The sequence below is a fragment of the Carassius carassius genome, chromosome 31, assembly GCF_963082965.1.
Source record: "Carassius carassius chromosome 31, fCarCar2.1, whole genome shotgun sequence".
Taxonomy (NCBI): Eukaryota; Metazoa; Chordata; class Actinopteri; order Cypriniformes; family Cyprinidae; genus Carassius; species Carassius carassius.
Genome location: NC_081785.1, coordinates 30,645,375 through 30,665,183, shown reverse-complemented (window position 1 = coordinate 30,665,183; position 19,809 = coordinate 30,645,375). Strand labels below are relative to the sequence as shown.

Genomic DNA, 19,809 nt, shown 5'->3' with positions numbered 1-19,809 from the left:
CAACGAGGTGCAAGAATCCGTGAGGATGTCATGCGGCGTTTGTAAAGAAAGACAAAACTCAAGGTTCATGTTTTAACTGCATCTTTTAATGATTGTGCAATTTCTTGCATCACTTCTCTCATCTGCCGTAGCTCATCTGCAACCCTGTTGACAGCGTTTATTGTCTCTCGCTGTAACTGCAGGACTGCGTCAGTGAGTACCCGACCACTTTTGGACGTGCCAGACGCAGAAGGGGCACTGCTTTGAGCCGGACGCTGTGCATCTGCATCTGAGAACCCCTCACCCTGAACCTCCTGTTCATTTACAGCTTCAGACTCCGGAAGGACTGGAGGACAAACAATTGGCAACATTTATCCATTTATCACCCCACACACTCAAATGTACAGCGTTAATGATTAAAAATCGGTTTAACCTTGCTCCTCTGTGGTTTCAGTCACGTCAGTGTCTCCCTCCTTTTCCGACACAATACCACACACGCTGACCTCCCCAATTATAGCCGCGATTTTGCTGTCCACTGATGTGAGATCAGCTGTACATGGGCCCCCACCAGTTGCAGCCACGCTCTGGCGGTGGGAGGACAGTTTTCTCTTTGCCTCCACCTTGAATGAATGAGAATCTTTATTTCACATATTTTGCATACTGTAAGCACATGTAAATAAAACTTTTTGAAAATCAATATTGCTATTTATATAGGTATATAGCCTAATAAAACACAAATGTAATATGTTGGTAAAAAAAAAATTTGTATACCTTCAGGTCGGACCATTTTTTCTTTAATTCTGCAACTGTCCGTTCTGTCCCACTGACACAATTGACGGCAGAAGCAATACTTTGCCACTCGCACTGCTTCTTTTTATTAGTGACCCCACTGCTGTGGCCACCAAATAACACAGTTTTCCGAGCCTCCACCTCCCCTACAAGTGTTTCAATCTCAGTATCTGAGAAATTACGTTTTTTTCCTCTTTTCTCACCTGTCGCCATTATTAAAATTAGGCTAACAGAAATGCACGTTTTCACTTTCTTGGATTAATTAATTGGCGGGTCGCATGCCAGTTTTCCAGGTATATATGGGATTCCACTCTCATTTACATGCTGATCAGCAATCATGAGGTGATTTGCATTGACTATTTATGGTTAAAAATGGGCGTGTACAGGGCGGGATATGAGGCTGGTTCACGTACGCACATCTGCGGGTGATCTGTGATTTATAAAGGGAACATTGCTTACAGGTGTGCGTACGCACGGTTTTATAAATCGGAATATTTTTTGGCGTACGCCATTTTTGGCTTTTGGGCGCACGTAAACTTTTAGTAAAGATCCTACGCATAGTTTTATAAATGAGACCCCTGGTGAAGCCTACTATCTGAAAAAGCCACAATATGCTATTCCGTGGAAACGCATAGCCTGTGGGAGCTAAATCTCCAGGGAGGCCTGGTGAGGCCTACTACCTGGCAACCACAGTATGTGGGAGCTCATCTTCAGAGAGACCTGGTGAAGCCTACTATCTGAAAAAGCCACAACATGCTATTCCGTGGAAACGCATAGTATGTGGGAGCTAAATCTCCAGGGAGGCCTGGTGAGGCCTACTACCTGGCGATCACCGAACGTGGGAGCTCACCTTCAGAGAGACCTGGTGAAGCCTACTATCTGAAAACCACAATATGCTATAGAGAGGAGACGCACAGTATGTGGGAGCTAAATCTCCAGGGAGGCCTGGTGAGGCCTACTACCTGGCAACCACAGTAAGTGGGAGCTCATCTTCAGAGAGACCTGATGAAGCCTACTATCTGAAAAAACCACAATATGCTACCCCGTGGAAACGCATAGTATGTGGAAGCTAAATCTCCAGGGAGGCCTGGTGAGGCCTACTACCTGGCCACCACCGTATGTGGGAGCTCACCATCAGGGAGGCCTGATGAAGCCTAACACCTGATAACCACAATATGTGGGAGTCCACCCAGCCCCTCATGTTGAGGGAAGCGATGCTTGAGGTGCATAACAAATACACACTGGTTGGATGAAGCCCAAGGAACACCGGGGGCGAATCATCCCAAGAAAGGGAACGAAGCGGAGCGCGTAACCCTTACCATACAGGATTTTAGAAAGTGCGCAGAGTCTTGCGTGCACACTTACCACTTTACGTGGATTTCAGACAGTGCGCAAAGCGCTAACGTGCACACTGACCACTATGTGGCTTTGAGAAAGTACACAGGCAAGCGTGTGTACAGAGAGGTTCCCAAGCATCGCAGAGGCGCTGGATCGCACGGGAGCGGTGAGCTCCAACCCTCTTTTCTAGGCGAGGGGAGCATCACCTGAGGCAGTAAATACAGAGCTTCCTGCCGTAACCACCACCTCCCCGGATGCGCCAAGCGGCCAGGCGGCCTCTCAGGGTGACCTGGCCGGACATCTATGGAATTCCCTGCAGTGCTGTGCCAATTCTTTGGCCACCTAGCTACTGTAAAGGAAACTCACAGAGATTGTTAGTAGACATATAACCACCAGCAGACCGTCCACCTAACCTCGATCAGGTGGAAAGCTGGTGGCTACAGGGGAATTAGGCAGGGGAGGACAAAAAACAGAGCTTAAAAACAGAGGTTAAAAACATCCGGAGATACTAGGTCATCCTACCGCTCTGACCCGGGCGAGGACGCTGCCTCGTCCGAATCACGTCCCTCAGACCCTGCTTACCGCTCCGTGACCCGCGGTTCCTCTTGCCCCTGCCCTTAGGCGGGGGAGGAGCACGAGCCGCAACACTAGCCTTCTGCGCCCCTCTACGACCCTCAGATCGAGATGGGCCAGGACCCCTGAGTTGCTCGGGCTCGGACCTGGACCTTCGTGGAATGAAGGATTTAAAGGCCGCTGAGCGCGCCCTTGCCTCCCTGAACTTCCCGACCACCATCTCGACGGAGGTACCAAAAAGCTCAGAAGGTGAGACCGGAGCATCGAGAAGAAACCCCCTTTCTTCCTTCCCGATGTCAGCCAGGTTCACCCACAGATGTCTCTCCGTCACCACCATGGCCACCATAGACCTGCCCATGGCGGAGGCGGCCTGCTTGGTAGCTCGGAGAGAGAGGTCTGTGGTGCGGCGCAGCTCGGCTACCTGGTCAGGTGAAAAGCCCTCACTTGTATCCAGGTCCTTCAGCAGGTCAGCCTGGTAGGCCTGGAGCACCGCCATCGTGTGCAGTGAAGCCACAGCCTGACCAGCTGCCGCGTATGACCTGCCATTTAAGCGGGATGTATCTTGGAGGGGCTTAGATGGCAAAGCGGGAGATTTAAGAGAGGACATTTGCCCCACAGAGAGATAGCAAGCCTCTCTTCTACAGGGGGCATCCTCTCATAGCCGTTCTCATGCAAGCCCTCGATATTAGCATAGCTCGTATGCTGAAACCGGTGGATGCGAGAGGAAAAGGGCCTCTTCCATTCCTTTTCGACTTCTGCATGTAAGTCAGGCAAGAATGGAAGGCTCACCTGGGCTGGAGGGCTATGGTCAGACAAGTACCATTCAGCGAGGCGACCTCGTGGCGCCACCTTACTGGCACGCTTCCATGGCAAATCTAATTTTGCCGTGGCGCGATCCATAACCTCTAACAGCTCCTCATACGCGGGACAGGAGGATTGAGAAGGCTCAGCCTCAGCTTCTTCACCACTCTCAGACATCTCCTGCTCTTCCTGGGTAGAACCCTGCAGAGCACTAACTTCAGTGTCAGAATGGGTTAATGATACCACATCTGCCTCCCGAAGTTCGCTCTCGTTCGCCGCCGGAGAGTGTGAAAGGGAAGGTCCCTCTCTACACTCCTCAGCGAGATCCATTTGTGATCCCCACGAGCTCATTCTCCTCCTTGCCTCGGCAACGGCCGGACCTGAGCCGCGGGATCCAGATGGCTGTCCCTCTTTCCTCGAAAAGAGAGACAAACGAGAGTGGAGCTTTCTCAAAGAGAAACGCTCGCAGTGCACGCAGACCGCCCCCTCAAGGACATCGCGCGCATGCTCTTTGCCCAAACAAGAGACGTGAGTGTGTGTGTCATCGGGTGTCAGAAAACGCTGACACGGATGCACACACTGTCTAAACGCCTTGCTAGTGGAAGCCATGATGAAAACAGTAATAGATCGCTCTTACCGTTTTGGTCGTTTCTCAGATGCACGCTTCAAACAAAAAAGTCAACTGAAGACGAAGAAGATAGTGACGGGTCCTACGGGCGCGTATTTATAGTCGCGCTTGTAGTGACGTCAGAGGCTGTCGCCGGCCAACACGTTGGCGTTTTTCAAAGTATGCTTCAGACACGGGTCACGACGAGGTGTTCCCCATAGTGTCCCCTCAGAGGACGCAGTTCGAAGTTCCCTTGAAAGGGAACTACAAATCATGTTTGATGTTGATTTGGATACAAGCATATAAAACCATTTATTCACAGAGAACCTTTTTGAAAATAGTGCAGCAATATCTGAACTACAGGCATTAAACTGAAAATACTTAAAAACTGATATGCAGTGCATTTGTAAGGAGTACTATTATAAGCAGAAATCAGATCAAAAACCATATTTATGTTATGGTGAGTGAGAGAGGCACAAAAGAGAGATTCACAATCAACCTTTAATGGAAATTAGAAGCGAATCACTGAATCAATAAAGAACATAAATCCTCTCCGGAAACAGAGATAACAGTCGAACAGAAATCTTCGCTCGTAGACACAGAGCTAAACCTGAAAGTAGCTGAACTAATAACTGGAGCACGTGAAGTTAAAGGTCCCAGTGGAGACTGCAGCGAGAGGCGAAGCCCGCAGAGAGAGGCAGAACCTGATTTTACCAAGTGAGACATGTCCCTGGGACAACATTGTGATTAACCAATCAGATTTGAAGAACCAGTTTATAGATTTTGTGAAGTTTACGCTTACAATCACTATCACTACCAGAGAGAGAGCGTTCTGTAGACTGGATACTGAGAGTTAAGAGCAAGAAAGAGTAAGGGTAAATCTACCCGCTCGAGGTGAGGCTTCCAGACGATTCACACAGAACAAGACTTGACTCAACAGGAGAGGTAAGAGAAGCTTCATCAGCATTGAAAGTTTGGAATAAACTGACAAAGAGACAGAGAAAGAGAAGGTTAGAAATAGTAGGAAGAATCAGGGGGAAAGGGGGAACAGGTGAGAGGATAGAGTGGAGATAAGTGTAAATGGGAACAGCTGGGACTGATGAGGCTAAAGAGATGGTGTAGTGAATGAGTGTGAAGTGAGACCACAAGAGGGAGACAGAGAAAGAAGGAACCCGGATCATGACAATTTACCTTTATTTCAAATTAAATTACAGAAACAATTAATCTGACACTTCTGACTTACACTTTAAATATAAGGCCTCAGGGTGAATAATTATTTCTAAAAGATCATACTGGAAAAAACTTTTAAACATCAAGGTCTATGCTTATTTTAACCACACAGGAAAAATAATTTTTTAATCCTGTATGTAAACCATCTGTTCAAATCAACTGGAAATGTCTTGATAACCATGATTCACAAAACTGTCCTATATATATCACTATTATATATATATTATATATATATATATCACTATTCCGCCATCTAAAGCAAGACCTCCCAGTGTAATTATTAGTGCTGGTGGAAAGACTAAATCTGTTACTACAATGACAGTGATTCCTGCTGATCCAGCTGTGCCTGCTGCAATAAACCAACGCTTACGTTTAAGAAACCACTCATTTTTGTAGTAACCCCACTCATTTTCCTCTGCTAAGTTTTCAATCTTCTCCACCAGCTCTTTGACCTGATTATGGTTAGGGTCTCTGATGTTGAATGCTTGATATCTGCCACTACTGTTAACCAGTGTCTTTGTCTTATACACACTTTCTCTGATATACTCATCTAATGATGTTCCCTTCAGATGATCAGTGTGAGTGAACAGAATGATGCTGTAACGTACAGCATCTATACCAATGTTGTTCTGGACTCATTTCACAGTTTCCTTCTCTTGATCTGCAAATCACTTATCCAGTCTGATGACCAGCAGAAACACATGAGGACCAGGAGCAGAGATACAGACACACTTCTCTGATTCACTTCAATTCAATTCAATTCAAGTTTGATGTATGTATAGCACTTTTTATTATATAAATCGTTGCAAAGAAATTTTACAGGAAATTAAGTTTCTACAATATTTAGTAGTAACTTATGAGTGGTGACTGTCAATTTATGTACATATGGCAGAAATATACAGAAAAATCAATTAAAGACGTAGTCAACCAAACGACGAACACATTGACAGCAATTATTATATGATGCAATCACACTTTGCTATCCTAGGAACTACCAAAAGTCCAGCGTTTTGTGACCTTAGGGAGCGTGATGGATTGTAGCGTGGTAGAAGGCTCGTTAGGTACGCAGGAGCTAAACCATTTAGGGTCTTATAGGTAAGTAATGATAATTTGTAACTGATACAGAACTTAATAGGTAGCCAGTGCAGAGACTGTAAAATTGGGGTAATATGATCATATTTTCTTGACCTGGTAAGGACTCTAGCTGCTGCATTTTGGACGACCTGTAGCTTGTTTATTGAAGAAGCAGGACAACCACCTAGAAGTGCATTACAATAGTCCAGTCTAGAGGTCATAAATGCATGAACTAGCTTTTCTGCATCAGAAACAGATAACATGTTTCGTAGCTTGGCAATGTTTCTAAGATGGAAGAATGCAGTTTTTGTAACATTGGAAATATGATTTTCAAAAGACAAATTGCTGTCCTATATAACACCCAGATTTCTGACTGTAGAGGAAGTAACAGTACATCCATCTAGTTGCAGATTATAATCTACAAGATTCTGTGTAGTGTTTTTTGGTCCAGTAAGCAATATATCTCTCTTATCTGAATTTAATAGGAGAAAATTATTGGTCATCCAATCCATTTTTAACACACTCTGTTAGCTTAGATAATTGGGAAGTTTCATCTGGTCTCATTGAGATATATAGCTGAGTATCATCAGCATAACAGTGGAAGCTTATTCCGTATTTTCTAATAATATTACCAAGGGGCAACATGTATATTGAAAATAGAAGGGGACCTAGGACGGATCCTTGTGGCACTCCATATTTTACTGATGATAAATGAGATGACTCCGCATTTAAATAAACAAAATGGTAGCGATCGGACAGGTAGGATCTAAACCATCTTAGAGCCTGCCCTTGAATACCTGTATAGTTTTGTAATCGATCTATGAGTATGTCATGATCTATGGTGTCGAACGCAGCACTAAGATCAAGTAAAACTAGCAATGAGATGCAGCCTTGATCTGACGCAAGAAGCAGGTCATTTGTAATTTTAACAAGTGCAGTTTCTGTGCTATGGTGAGGCCTGAAACCTGACTGAAATTCTTCATACAGATATTTTATTTTTATTTTTTTGCAGGAAGGAGCACAATTGGGCAGACACAACTTTTTCAAAAATTTTAGACATAAATGGAAGATTTGAAATGGGTCTGTAATTTGCCAGTTCACTAGGATCTATTATTGTCAAAAGACCCGGTACATTGGAGAAAATAAAACTGGCCCTGCACTCAGGGATTCAAATAAAAAGAGTCCTACAACAATCAATAACCAAAAGGAACAACACGTCTGCAACAGGCGACAGGGACTCTTCACAAGAGAGACAGAGGGAAAGCCTCCCGTTGTCCTTGCACTGGAGAACTAGCTGGCTTTTATGGTAGGCGAACTGTCCCAAGAGCAAATCAGCAGAGGTTAAAACTTAGGAGTGTTAATTAACAACAGGTATGGCTACTTAAGAGGTTAATACAACAGGCACACACAAAGATACGTACAACTGTACAAAATGTACAAAAACAACAGTGGTGGACAGTAACAGAGTACTTAAGTACATTTTATATGGGATGAAATTAGACACAAAATGATTAATAGATGCACGCAAAATTATCCATATACTGCATAAAGTTTATACATGTACCTTACTAACCACAAACAAATGCCCTTCAGTTTGATTCAGGACTGATTGTGCAGTGATTTGTACAAATACAGACATGTTTGCAAATAAAAATGTTCTGTTATGAATTAATATATCATAAAATGTTCATGCAATAATGAATCCATGCATATGTGGAGCAGGTGATACGTGTGCATTAATTGACGTCTAGTTCGAGTCGATCTTGTTCGGTTCATTTAAATTTTGAGACTTCATTTTCTCAATTTAAAGCATTTCATGTTTCACACACACACACACACACACACACACACACACACACACACACACACACACACACACACACACAACTACGAACGAACAAGGCCCAGTGCAATTCATTAACGTGTATACAATTTGAAAAATTTGCAAATGTGCGTCACTGCACTGAAACAAATGCTTTTCAATTGGTGTCTGCTGAGTTAAGAATTACATTAATGTGCAGCATTTTGTTCAAATAGAGACATTTGTGAATGCAAATCTTATAGTTTGTATTAAATTATCATAATTTGTGCATGTAGGGATTAAAATGTGCATTTGTAGATCAGGCAACGTGCGTGCATTCATCCACGTCTTTTCTGAGTCAGAAGAATTCTATTTGAATTCTATTTGATTCATTTGAATTTTGAGACTTTGGTTCCGCCCTTTTGGCCTTTTGCCCAATCCACACACACACAGCTGAGATCCACATGCAGCTGAGCCAAAGAAAATCAGCAACCACTAGATTGCACTAGCCCCACTCACATGTGCGTATTCTAACTTAACTTGTCTTAAAAAACAGAATAGCTTATATTCATTTTGCCAAACAAGAACTTCGTGACAATAGCCTACCATTTTTTTTCTGTAATTCAATGGCACGTTCCCCTTTAGGGTTTGAACTGATGGTAAAACTAAGGACATTGTTAACTGTCTGAAGCTGGCGATTATGGAAAGGGGAGTTACATATTCGATGAGTGCTTGCAGTATTCGGCCAATCAGAGTGCACTGGGTGAGTTGGCCAATGAGAGCAGACTGTGCTTGTAAGAAGGAGGGACTTCGTAGAAAACAAGGTGTTTGAGAGAGAGGCGGGGCATAGAGGACCTACAATAATGTACAGTATTTGAACAATAATGTGTTTCTGAACATCAAAGCATGTCAACATATTCTGTTACACCAAATACACAAAATAATGATCTTTAAAAAAGCATCATATAACCACTTTAAGCACATAAAAGATTGAGCACTTTTGTACTTTCACTTGAGTAAAATTTAAAAAGGAGTACTTTTACTGGAGTAGTATTTTATTATACGTATCTGTACTTTTACTCAAACACTGCTTCTGTTATGAACATTATTAAATATTTTAATTTGAATGTTGGATTGTAGAGTAGTTAATCGCTAGCATAAATGTGGCTAACGCTAATAATGAGCATTAGAATAAAAGTTTTTGTCCCACTTTATATTAGGTGGCCTTAACTACTATGTACTTACATAAAAATAAGTACAATGTACTTATTGTGTTCATATTGTATTGTAAAACACTTTTGCTGCTATTGAGGTGGGATAGGGGTAAGGTTAGGGAGAGGGTTGGAGGTATGGGTAAGTTTAAGGGTGGGTTAAGGTATAAAGTATGGGTCAACAGTGTAATTATAAATGTAATTACAGAAATTAAATACATATGTAATTACATGTAGTTTTTTTTAAATATAAGTACAATATAAAAACATGTATGTACACAATAAGTGCATTGTACTAAATTATTAATTAAAATGTAAGTACATAGTAGTTAAGGCCACTTTATATAAAGTGGGTCCAAAGTTTTTTTATGAACTATTTAATGCCCCTATTACTTTTATTAGGGTAAAAAAGCAAAAGTAGAAGTTGTGGGACTGTTAGCAGCGTGCTGTATACTTACCCCGGACTTGTGAGCGTCAGCCCGGGAGGATTCCTCTCCGCTCTCTCAGCTGGGCCTGCCTCACCTCCAGGTCACGAATGCAGCTCAAAAGTAGACATATATCCGCCATTAAAGAACATCGGTTTCCAGTCAGATTTTTCATTTGGTCGGGCAAGCTTTGGGACTGGACATATATCTGCTTCTCTCCATGCAGCTGGTAGAATGCCCTTGAAATGAGGAACTGATCAGATGTGCTATAACTGGTGCATGATTCTTGAGAAGCTATCATCAGGGCTACTTGCTTTCCGTGTTTCTAATCTTAGCAGGGCTTTTTTTTTTACGATCCTATACTACACAATTCATGCATTTTTGATGGTTTGGCCAAAGGACAAATCGGGCACATCTTATCACTAGTTCAAGCCTCGGCAAAATAAATAGTTTTTCAATTATAAAACACTAGACAGAAACTTAGACATCATATAAGTGATTTATTTGAGCACAAGAAAATACCATAAGAATAATTTGAGTAAGAGAAATAAGAAAGATTTAACTTTGTATGCACTGATAGCTGTGATTACACAGTAATAGCGAGCTGATTTGCACCCAGACAGATGTTAATCATGCAGATACAAGCACATTCAACATAAAACACACTAACACATATCTGAAAACTGTTGAAAAATGAAAGAAAATGAAGAAAAAGGTGAGCGCTAAGTTCCGCCTCCATCAGATGAAAGGTGCGTCAGACCGCGAGTGCCAGAATTCAAATAAACGATCTTCCACCTTTCTTTCACTTTTTTTTGTGGATCGTCTCATTCTGTTTGTGACACTGTACGCTACAAAACCATGCCGTTTTTTTTACTACCAAGACATAGTTTTCTGAGCGTGAGTTATTCCTTAACGGACACAAACAGTTCGGTCGCTGAAGAACTGAAACGTAAACAAAGGAATTATCATCCATATAACAACGTATGTACTACGTTTTCATTCTTCATGTTTTGATGTGTACTGCTTAAACAAATCTAGCAAATACATTCTTTATAAGCTTTCCATTGAAAAACAGCGATCTGTCGTCGATGCTTGAGGCTTAGATCTTTACAATTATATATAGTTTGTCAAGATTAAATTTGTCCCGTTTCATTTAATCTATTCGTAAACATTGAGGACGCGGGCGTCCAGGTGCAGGATAACAGACCAATGAGGTTCTTGATCAGTGTGAAGGAAATTTCATTATAATTGGTATTATTTGCTTTACTTTACTTAAAAGTGTTCTTTAACCCCTTTGAATGCTTCATCAGTATGCTTGAGTTATTTTGATGTGCTGAAAGAACAACAGGGAATGTATGAAATGTGTGTGTGTAGCTGGGTGTGAGACAAAAAATGTTACTTTAGAGACCTCACATCCTAGCTTCTTAGAAAACAATTTGCATTACATACTTAGAAACGCATCAAGGGGACATAGTTCGATTCCTTAAATGGACACACATATTGAGATATTTTTTAAGACATTTTTTCCTTTGTCACATCTGGAGCTGATCTGTATGACTATCATTTCTGACGAGAAACAAATATTTAAAAGGCTTTCTGCCTCTTGCCTACTTGAAAGTGAGATTTGCCACAACAAATCAGTTTCTTTTTTTTCATCAGCCAAATGTTGTGCTGCATGTTAAATTGCTTATTGTGCTTATTGTATAATAACAACATTTATTTGACATGTTTCACTAACAAGAAACTCTTCTAACCACCGGTCGAGAGCTGTAGTCCCAACCACATTTGTTTGCAATGCTTTGCAAACAAATGAAACATTGAATCGTTGAACTAAAATGAATGTTGCTTTTTAATAAATAGCACAATATCATGCTCCCCCACTAAGAGACAAAACACTGCTTTTCTGACCTCTAACGAATCATTTTAATTAACAGACAAATCACATTAAAGAGAAATACTGCACAACAACAATCAAATGGCCAAAACTGCATGTTTATTTGAATGTTCACATTAGATTACTTGACATAACCAATAACAAAATAATGTTCAATTTTTTTTATGCCACTAAGAAAAAAATAAACAGCAACTTCTTGTAGAAGGTGACTGATTTCCTTATTTAAAAACCTGCTGGATGCATCTTCCACTTTCTTAGCCCACCAAGGAAAGAAAATATTCTGCAGATATGACCAGATTTCTTCATATAAATAAAAATCATAATTTAAACAATCAGATAAATTTGAATCGTTACCACTTAAAAGATGAGGTATATCTTTCAGAACTTTGTCAAATATTTCCAAACCATGATTTTTGAAATCATCAAATGTTTTATTTAATGTTGGATTTTTAAATAAATCGGATTCAATTTGATCAAGCTTTTCTTTTGGGGGGGGATTTTTTATTTTTAACCAATATTTCTCAAGATTATATTCTGGTATTTCATTTTCTTTTTCCATTGAAAATTCTTTGTTTTGTACATTTGGAGTAATGTTTTTGTAAATAGTTTCTAATAATTCTTTTTCCACTTTTTCCACTTTTCTTTTTTTTTTTTGGTTGTCATGTTAGAGATAATTCTATCAATACTTCCCAGTGTTTGGGACTTAAAAGTGTAAGTGCAATCTTTAAGAGGCTTATCGGGTAAACTATTCTCATATGAGCCATTAATGCCCCAGGGTTTATAAAAGCCAATAATCATTTTCATTCCATGCTTTTCATATAATTTCTGTGCTATATCTGTCACGATCGGTGTTACGGAAAACACAGGAGAGAGAACCAATTGCGAGTACGTCTTTAATAAGGGGGTAATCCAAAGAGAATACACAGTCCAGGCATGAGTCGTAACCAAAAACATCCATCCAAACATAAACCAAACGAAGACAAGGCAAGGGCAAGAACTGACGGACATGAATTAATATACAACATTAAACAAGGACTCCGTAACACAGACTCAGACAGACCGGGTATAAATACACAGAAGGATAAAGGGGAAACAGGAGACAGGTGGGGAACAATCAATTAACTAAACAAGGAGGAAGGTGACCAAATAAGGGAACAGGAAGTGATAAGGTGACAGACACCGTGAGAAAGGAGGACATCTAGTGGAAACCCAGGGACACAACCCAGACACTGTGACAGAACCCCCCCTCTACGGAGCGGCTCCCAGACGCTCCACGACAGACACAAAACAGACCAGGAGGGAGGCGGACAGGTGGAGGCTCAGGGGGAGGGACGGAGGGCCAGAAAAGAAAAACATGGGGAACAGGCACCAGAATGAAACACAACACGGAAAGACCAGGAGGGAGGAGGACCGGAGGAGGTTCAGGGGGAGGGACAGAGGGCCAGACTAACAGAAAGGAACAGGGACAGACATTAACACAAAAAAAAAGGAAAAAAACAACATGAAGCCCCCCAGGGCGGAGCAGACGACCACCACACCCTTGTGGTCAAGGCCAGAGTCCTCCAGGGTGGAGCGGAAGACCACCACAACCGTGTAGTCAGGGCAAGCGCCCCCCAGGGCGGAGCAGAAGACCACCATGTCCGTGTGGTCAGAGCAGAAGCCCCCCAGGGCGGAGCAGATGACCACCACGCCCCTGTGGTCGATGCCGGAGTCCAACAGGGCGGAGCAGAAGGCCACCCAGTGACTTGACCTGACTCTGAAAGGTCCACGAGGATCTGACTCGACTCTGGAGGGTCAACTGGAACCTGACTCGACTCTGGAAGGTCAACAGGAACTAGCCCTGACTCTAGACCGGTCTCGGGCACCGCATCGGGAGTGGCCTCGGGCACCGCCTCGGCTTCTGGAACAGCATCGGCCACCGCCTCGGCATCGGGCACCGCCTCGGCCTCTGGAACGGCATCGGGCACCGCCTCGGCATCGGGCACCGCCTCGGCCTCCGGAACAGCATCGGGCAACGCCTCGGCCTCCGGAACGGCATCGGCCTCCGGAACGGCATGGGGCACTGCCTCGGCCTCTGGAACGGCATCGGCCTCCGGAACGGCATCGGGAACAGCATCGGCCTCCGGAACGGCATCGGGAACAGCATCGGCCTCCGGAACGGCATAGGGAACAGCATCGGCCTCCGGAACGGCATCAGCATCCACCTCGGCCTCCGGAACCGCATCGGGCACCGCCTCGGCCTCCGGAACCGCATCGGGCACCGCCTCGGCCTCCGGAACCACATCGGGCACCGCATTGGGCACCGCCTCGGCCTCCGGAACAGCATCGGGCACCGCCTCGGCCTCCGGAACAGCATCGGGCACCGCCTCGGCCTCCGGAACAGCATCGGGCACCGCCTCGGCCTCCGGAACCACATCGGGCACCGCATTGGGCACCGCCTCGGCCTCCGGAACAGCATCGGGCACCGCCTCGGCCTCCGGAACAGCATCGGGCACCGCCTCGGCCTCCGGAACAGCATCGGGCACCGCCTCGGCCTCCGGAACAGCATCGGGCACCGCCTCGGCCTCCGCAACAGCATCGGGCACCGCCTCGGCCTCCGGAACAGCATCGGGCACCGCCTTGGCCTCCGGAACAGCTTCGGGCACCACCTCGGCCTCCGGAACAGCATCGGCCTCCGGAACGGCATTGGGCACCGTCTCGGCCTCCGGAACAGCATCGGGCACCGCCTCAGCCTCCAGAACAGCATCGGGCACCGCCTCGGGAACGTCCTCTGGGCTTTGAGGAACGGTAGACGCCTGTCTCCTCCTCCTCCGCCCTCTATGATGGCGAGTCGGTGACTCCTTGTCTGGAGACTCAGGCGTTGAGTCGGCCATTTTGTGCTGTGGCTCCAAGCTGGCGGCCATCTTGTACTGTGGCGCTGGGCTGGCGGCCATCTTGTGCTGTGGCTCTGGGCTGGTGGCCATCTTGTGCTGTGGCTCTGGGCTGGCAGCCATCTTGTGCTGTGGCTCTGGACTGGCAGCCATCTTGTGCTGTGGCGCTGGGCTGGCAGCCATCTTGTGCTGTGGCGCTGGGCTGGCGGCCATCTTGTGCTGAGGCGTTGGCTCAGCAGCCATGACGTTGACCGTCTTGGGAATCTCTAGAATCTTGGACAGCGTAGTGAAATAATCCAAGAATGAGTCAGCGGCCTTCTTGGACGTTGGCGCTGAGCTGGCGGCCATCTTGCACCGTGGCGCTGGACTCGCAGCAATCATGGGCAGTGGCGCCACCGTGGCGGACGTGCGCTTCCTCTCCCCTCTCCGTCCGCCATGGTGAGACGGTGGCTCTGATCTATCCCACACGAGACCCGGGTCGAAGGGAGGCCATGGTTGAGAGTGATGCTGGGTCTCCTCTCGACCACTCCCTCCTCGGCGACCTCCCCTGGTCCCCCGGAAAACCACCAGGCGAGTTCCCTCAAAACCGTCTCTCTCCCGCTCTGTGGCTGGGGATGAGACATAGGCAGACATACCGCTGGTTCTTACTGGGACGGAGTCCTTCTGTCACGATCGGTGTTACGGAAAACACAGGAGAGAGAACCAATTGCGAGTACGTCTTTAATAAGGGGGTAATCCAAAGAGAATACACAGTCCAGGCATGAGTCGTAACCAAAAACATCCATCCAAACATAAACCAAACGAAGACAAGGCAAGGCAAGGGCAAGAACTGACGGACATGAATTAATATACAACATTAAACAAGGACTCCGTAACACAGACTCAGACAGACCGGGTATAAATACACAGAAGGATAAAGGGGAAACAGGAGACAGGTGGGGAACAATCAATTAACTAAACAAGGAGGAAGGTGACCAAATAAGGGAACAGGAAGTGATAAGGTGACAGACACCGTGAGAAGGGAGGACATCTAGTGGAAACCCAGGGACACAACCCAGACACTGTGACAATATCAATAGCTTGATGCGAGCAAGATGTAGATGTGGGCCTTGCTAAACAGGGACTATTCAAAGAAAATATCAGTGCCTCCTTATACAGACAATCATTTTTATCAAGAATGTCTTTTAGTAGAGCAAATATATCATCTTCACTATGTCTTTTAGTTTTAATGTCTGGATAATACACTTTTGGATATTCGCTATCCAATTTGCCGTCCTTTTTAATAAAAATTATAAAAGCAAACTGATTTGATTGATCAAGTCTCAAATCAATCTTAAGGTTATTTAAAACCTTATAAAAAAAGTCATAATAATATTGATCTAGATAATGTTTTATGATAAACTCAGTTTCTTGAATTAGTTTAATTATATGTTTCGCGGTTACTACTTTATTTTTGTAATCTCCACATCTTCCCATCCAGCCCAAGCACAGATTACGAGGGTCGTCGTCCGGTGAGGTGCGCTGAGGTCCTCCATCACTAAAAAATACAAGACAAAAATAACCATAGGTGTTACTTTTTATTTAAAGTTACACCGAAACATACGGGAAATATATTAAAATACAAACCCAATTCCAAAAAAGTTGGGACACTGTAGAAATTGTGAGTAAAAAAGGAATGGAATGATTTACAAATGTCATTAACTTATATTTTATTCACAATAGAATATAGATAACATATCAAATGTTGAAAGTGAAACATTTTGAATTGTCATGCCAAATATTGGCTCATTTTGGATTTCATGAGAGCTACACATTCCAAAAAAGTTATTAGTAATTTATTAATTTTAATAAAAAAATTTCATGTTTATGTTTTCATGTCTTTTATTTTGTAGTTTAGTTATGGTTCCTGTCTAGTCACGTGATTCCCTTGATCCTCTTGTATTCCTGCCTGGTGTAATGTATGTGTCATGTTCTCATTGGTTGTCTTAGGGGCTTTAAGTCTGGTCACTTCATGCGTTTTTGTCTGATTGGATAGCTATCTGATCCTGGAAAGACCAGGTGTAAATGCCCTCCAAAGCGCTTTCGAGATGCATTTAAATCCGATCACTCAAACCACTTCACGAGGTGGTATGCGACGCATTACAGATGAAACTGGACAAGTGTAAATGCATCTGGTTGTTGAAACCACATATGTTAATTTTACTCCTCCCAAAATATTAAAGTAATAAACGTGTGAGAGTGTTTTATAAGCTATACGGCATGTTATAGTCAGATATGACAGCGCCAATGCAACAAGCATCACCGCGGATAGTTAGCTGAGTATCTATTCAGCAAGCCAACATGCAAACAGCCATGAATTAAACTGAAAGTAAGTCGCAGACGCTCAACACACAATAATCTTCATTTAAAGTAGTGAGGCTAACCTATCTTCCAGTGCTGATGCCGCGCGGTCTCTGATATTGAAATTAGCTGATAATGAATGAAATGCAGCGCCACTGACTATACTCTGCTAAATTTGCATACAGAGCTCGAATTAAAGAACGGATTTATACCCATTTTGCAAAGACACATTTATGTGGCCAAGTGTAAATGGAAACGTTTTAACAATTCTGATAGATATCCGATCAGAGAAAATGCATGAAGTGACCAGGTGTAAACAGGCACCTAGTCATGTGTCCTGTCTCTCATTGGTTGGACTGTGTCATGTGACCCTGATTGTTTGGTGTATGCAGTATATAGCCCTCATGTAGCCTTTGTCTCTTGTTGTGTATTGATGTTGTAACCTGCTGTCAGTGAGTCAAGTCTGTTCAATTCAAGTCATTATGTTTGTATTGTGGATTACTTTTGGAATAACACTGCCCTTGGGTTCTTAAATTTGCCGTCCAGTGGACTCTGTTACAATAAATAACCGAATTTACGGTGTAGTTTTGACATAAAATATTTACTTTAACCCTTGTGCAACCTTATGTAGTGATGGCGAAGTGAAGTCTTCTGAACCATGGAAGCTTTCAAAACAATAGTATCCAGAAAAGGTGCATTACTTGAAGCTTTTCAACACATTTAATTCTGTGGCCATCTAGTGGTCATAAAAATGATTAACACCTTCTAAAGTGCTGTGTTCCATTATGCTGCGTTTCCACCGAAATTACCCGGAACAATTTTACCAGGAACTTTTTTCCCCAGGAACTATTTCCCCACCAGACCTGTTGCTTTCTGTGTTTCCACCGCGGTGTAAAGTACCAGGGAGATTAGGCAAATAGTCTGGTGACGTAAGTCAGCGCGCGTTTCTTAATACAAAATGCGCTGATTTTGGACTTGCATTCTCGGTAGTTCGGACTTTGCGCATTCGACCAGGAGTGTGATGTCCGCGACGACTCAAATCCAGTTATTCTGCAAACAGCAGCGTACTTGATAACTTCAGTCAGCTGACCATGGCTACTGCAATTTTCCCCTCTGTATAATACAATAAAACGAAATAGGATATCAAATACCACTGCCTCCTTTCGTTTTCATTTAAACATAATAACAGCTGCAGAAATGTACTTAGTTCAGGGATATGTGTATATATACAGCCATTACAATGAAACGAAATATTACATAAATTTGCCTCTTTTTATTTTCATTTTAACATATAGATAAATTGAATACAGACCAAAGATAACCTGTTAGATTTACCCAAAACGAATTATATTTTATGTTTAACCACTAAAGAGACATCAGAGCCAGCGGCACACATCAGAAGGTCTAGCCGATGTGAGGCTGCTTCTCGGTGGATAGATGATTACTGAGCTCCCGCTGATCACATTTTTAAATTTTTAAATAGGCGCTGTCTTTATAAATAAACCACAGATTTGAGGTTTAATCTACTACATCCTCGCCTGAAACACTTCTAAAAGTACATTTCATGACACAATAACAGTTATATTTTGAAAATTATCCGAATAAATGGTGGTTGAGATCACAATGCTGTGAGAACTCAACCAATCAGCATGTTTAGCGCCCAAGTCCCGCCCCCGAAAGTTCCGGAACTTTGAAAAAGTACCACCTCGCCAGCAGGGCCTTTTTGAGGGGCATTTATTCCCCCAGAACTTTATTTAGTTCCTGGTTCCTGCGGTGGAAACACACTGAGTACCAGGCCAAAGTCCCTAGTTCCTGGGTAAAGTTCCTGCGGTGGAAACGCAGCACTACATATAAATGATTCAGAAAAAATCATTAAGGAAATTGTAACGTCAAATCATTTACAATAAGATTTAATTCATGATTATTTCTAAACATCCACTCATCATCACTGTGTGTCACCTTGATAAATACAATAATCATACAATATTTCTAAAGCATACAGATGTACATATGATATGAATATGCCATTTATCTGCAGTCTATATTTCAAATTTCTTCTGATAATTACAGTATGCTGAAGTCACTGATCGTTTACATTTTCTGTGTTTCTGATCCAATAAAACTATGCATAAATTAAATCATTTCACATGCACTGCATTAATTTCCTCCTCAAACATCACATTCACAAAAAACTGAAGAATCACTGTTTAAAACATAATAAATACATCAAAAACATGATGAAGTAGCATCTAAAGCAGTGTACAGTATACAAAAATTTGTCATCTTAAATGTACTTACAGGTGAATCTGGCCAGTTCTCGGTAGATTAAGGTCAGAGTCTTCTGTTGAAGAACTCTATAATGGAAACAAGGAATCAGAACAATGAGACATTAGCAGAAACTCTGTGATCTAAACCAATGCAATCAGAGCAGAATATCTCACCATGGTTTTTTTTTTTGTAGTTCCTGGGGCAGGAGCCACCAAGACACCACTTTCTCTTTGATAGAGAGGATCTGTATGCCGGTCTACAATTATATCTCTTAGATCTGGAGACCTGTCCATCAGATGAACTCCTGCCCCAGAACCTTTTTTGTAATTGAAATAAAGACTTCTTTTCTTAAAGAAGTAACTTTGAAGGATCATGTAAACTGAAAGCTGGTAAATGAATGCTCATTTATAGTCTGCTCAGACCAACCCTTTCGGTGATGACTATGTGAATCATGACACATAAAGCTGTGTATCCCAATTAACGTGTTCCTTCAGGTAATGAACAATGCTAAGAATGCCTGCCAAGAGCGATGATGATCAAATCACAATCCTGATCAGCATCTGCTTTACTCAAAGTCAGTAAACCTGTTCTTCTGAATGCAATGAATTT

The 19,809-nt window shown here is 43.1% G+C and overlaps 1 protein-coding gene and 1 long non-coding RNA gene across 2 annotated transcripts in view; one reads left to right on the top strand and one right to left on the bottom strand.

Moving 5' to 3' along the window:
- Positions 1-19,809, top strand: part of LOC132111963 (putative E3 ubiquitin-protein ligase UBR7) — a 361,771-nt gene that overhangs the window by 185,063 nt on the left and 156,899 nt on the right. The gene's annotated exons all lie outside the window — the stretch shown is intronic.
- Positions 11,825-19,299, bottom strand: LOC132111862 (uncharacterized). Its single transcript, XR_009424857.1, has 3 exons — positions 19,231-19,299; positions 15,655-16,129; positions 11,825-12,547 (listed from the first exon to the last, which is right to left on the bottom strand). It is a non-coding gene; the product is annotated as an uncharacterized LOC132111862 (long non-coding RNA).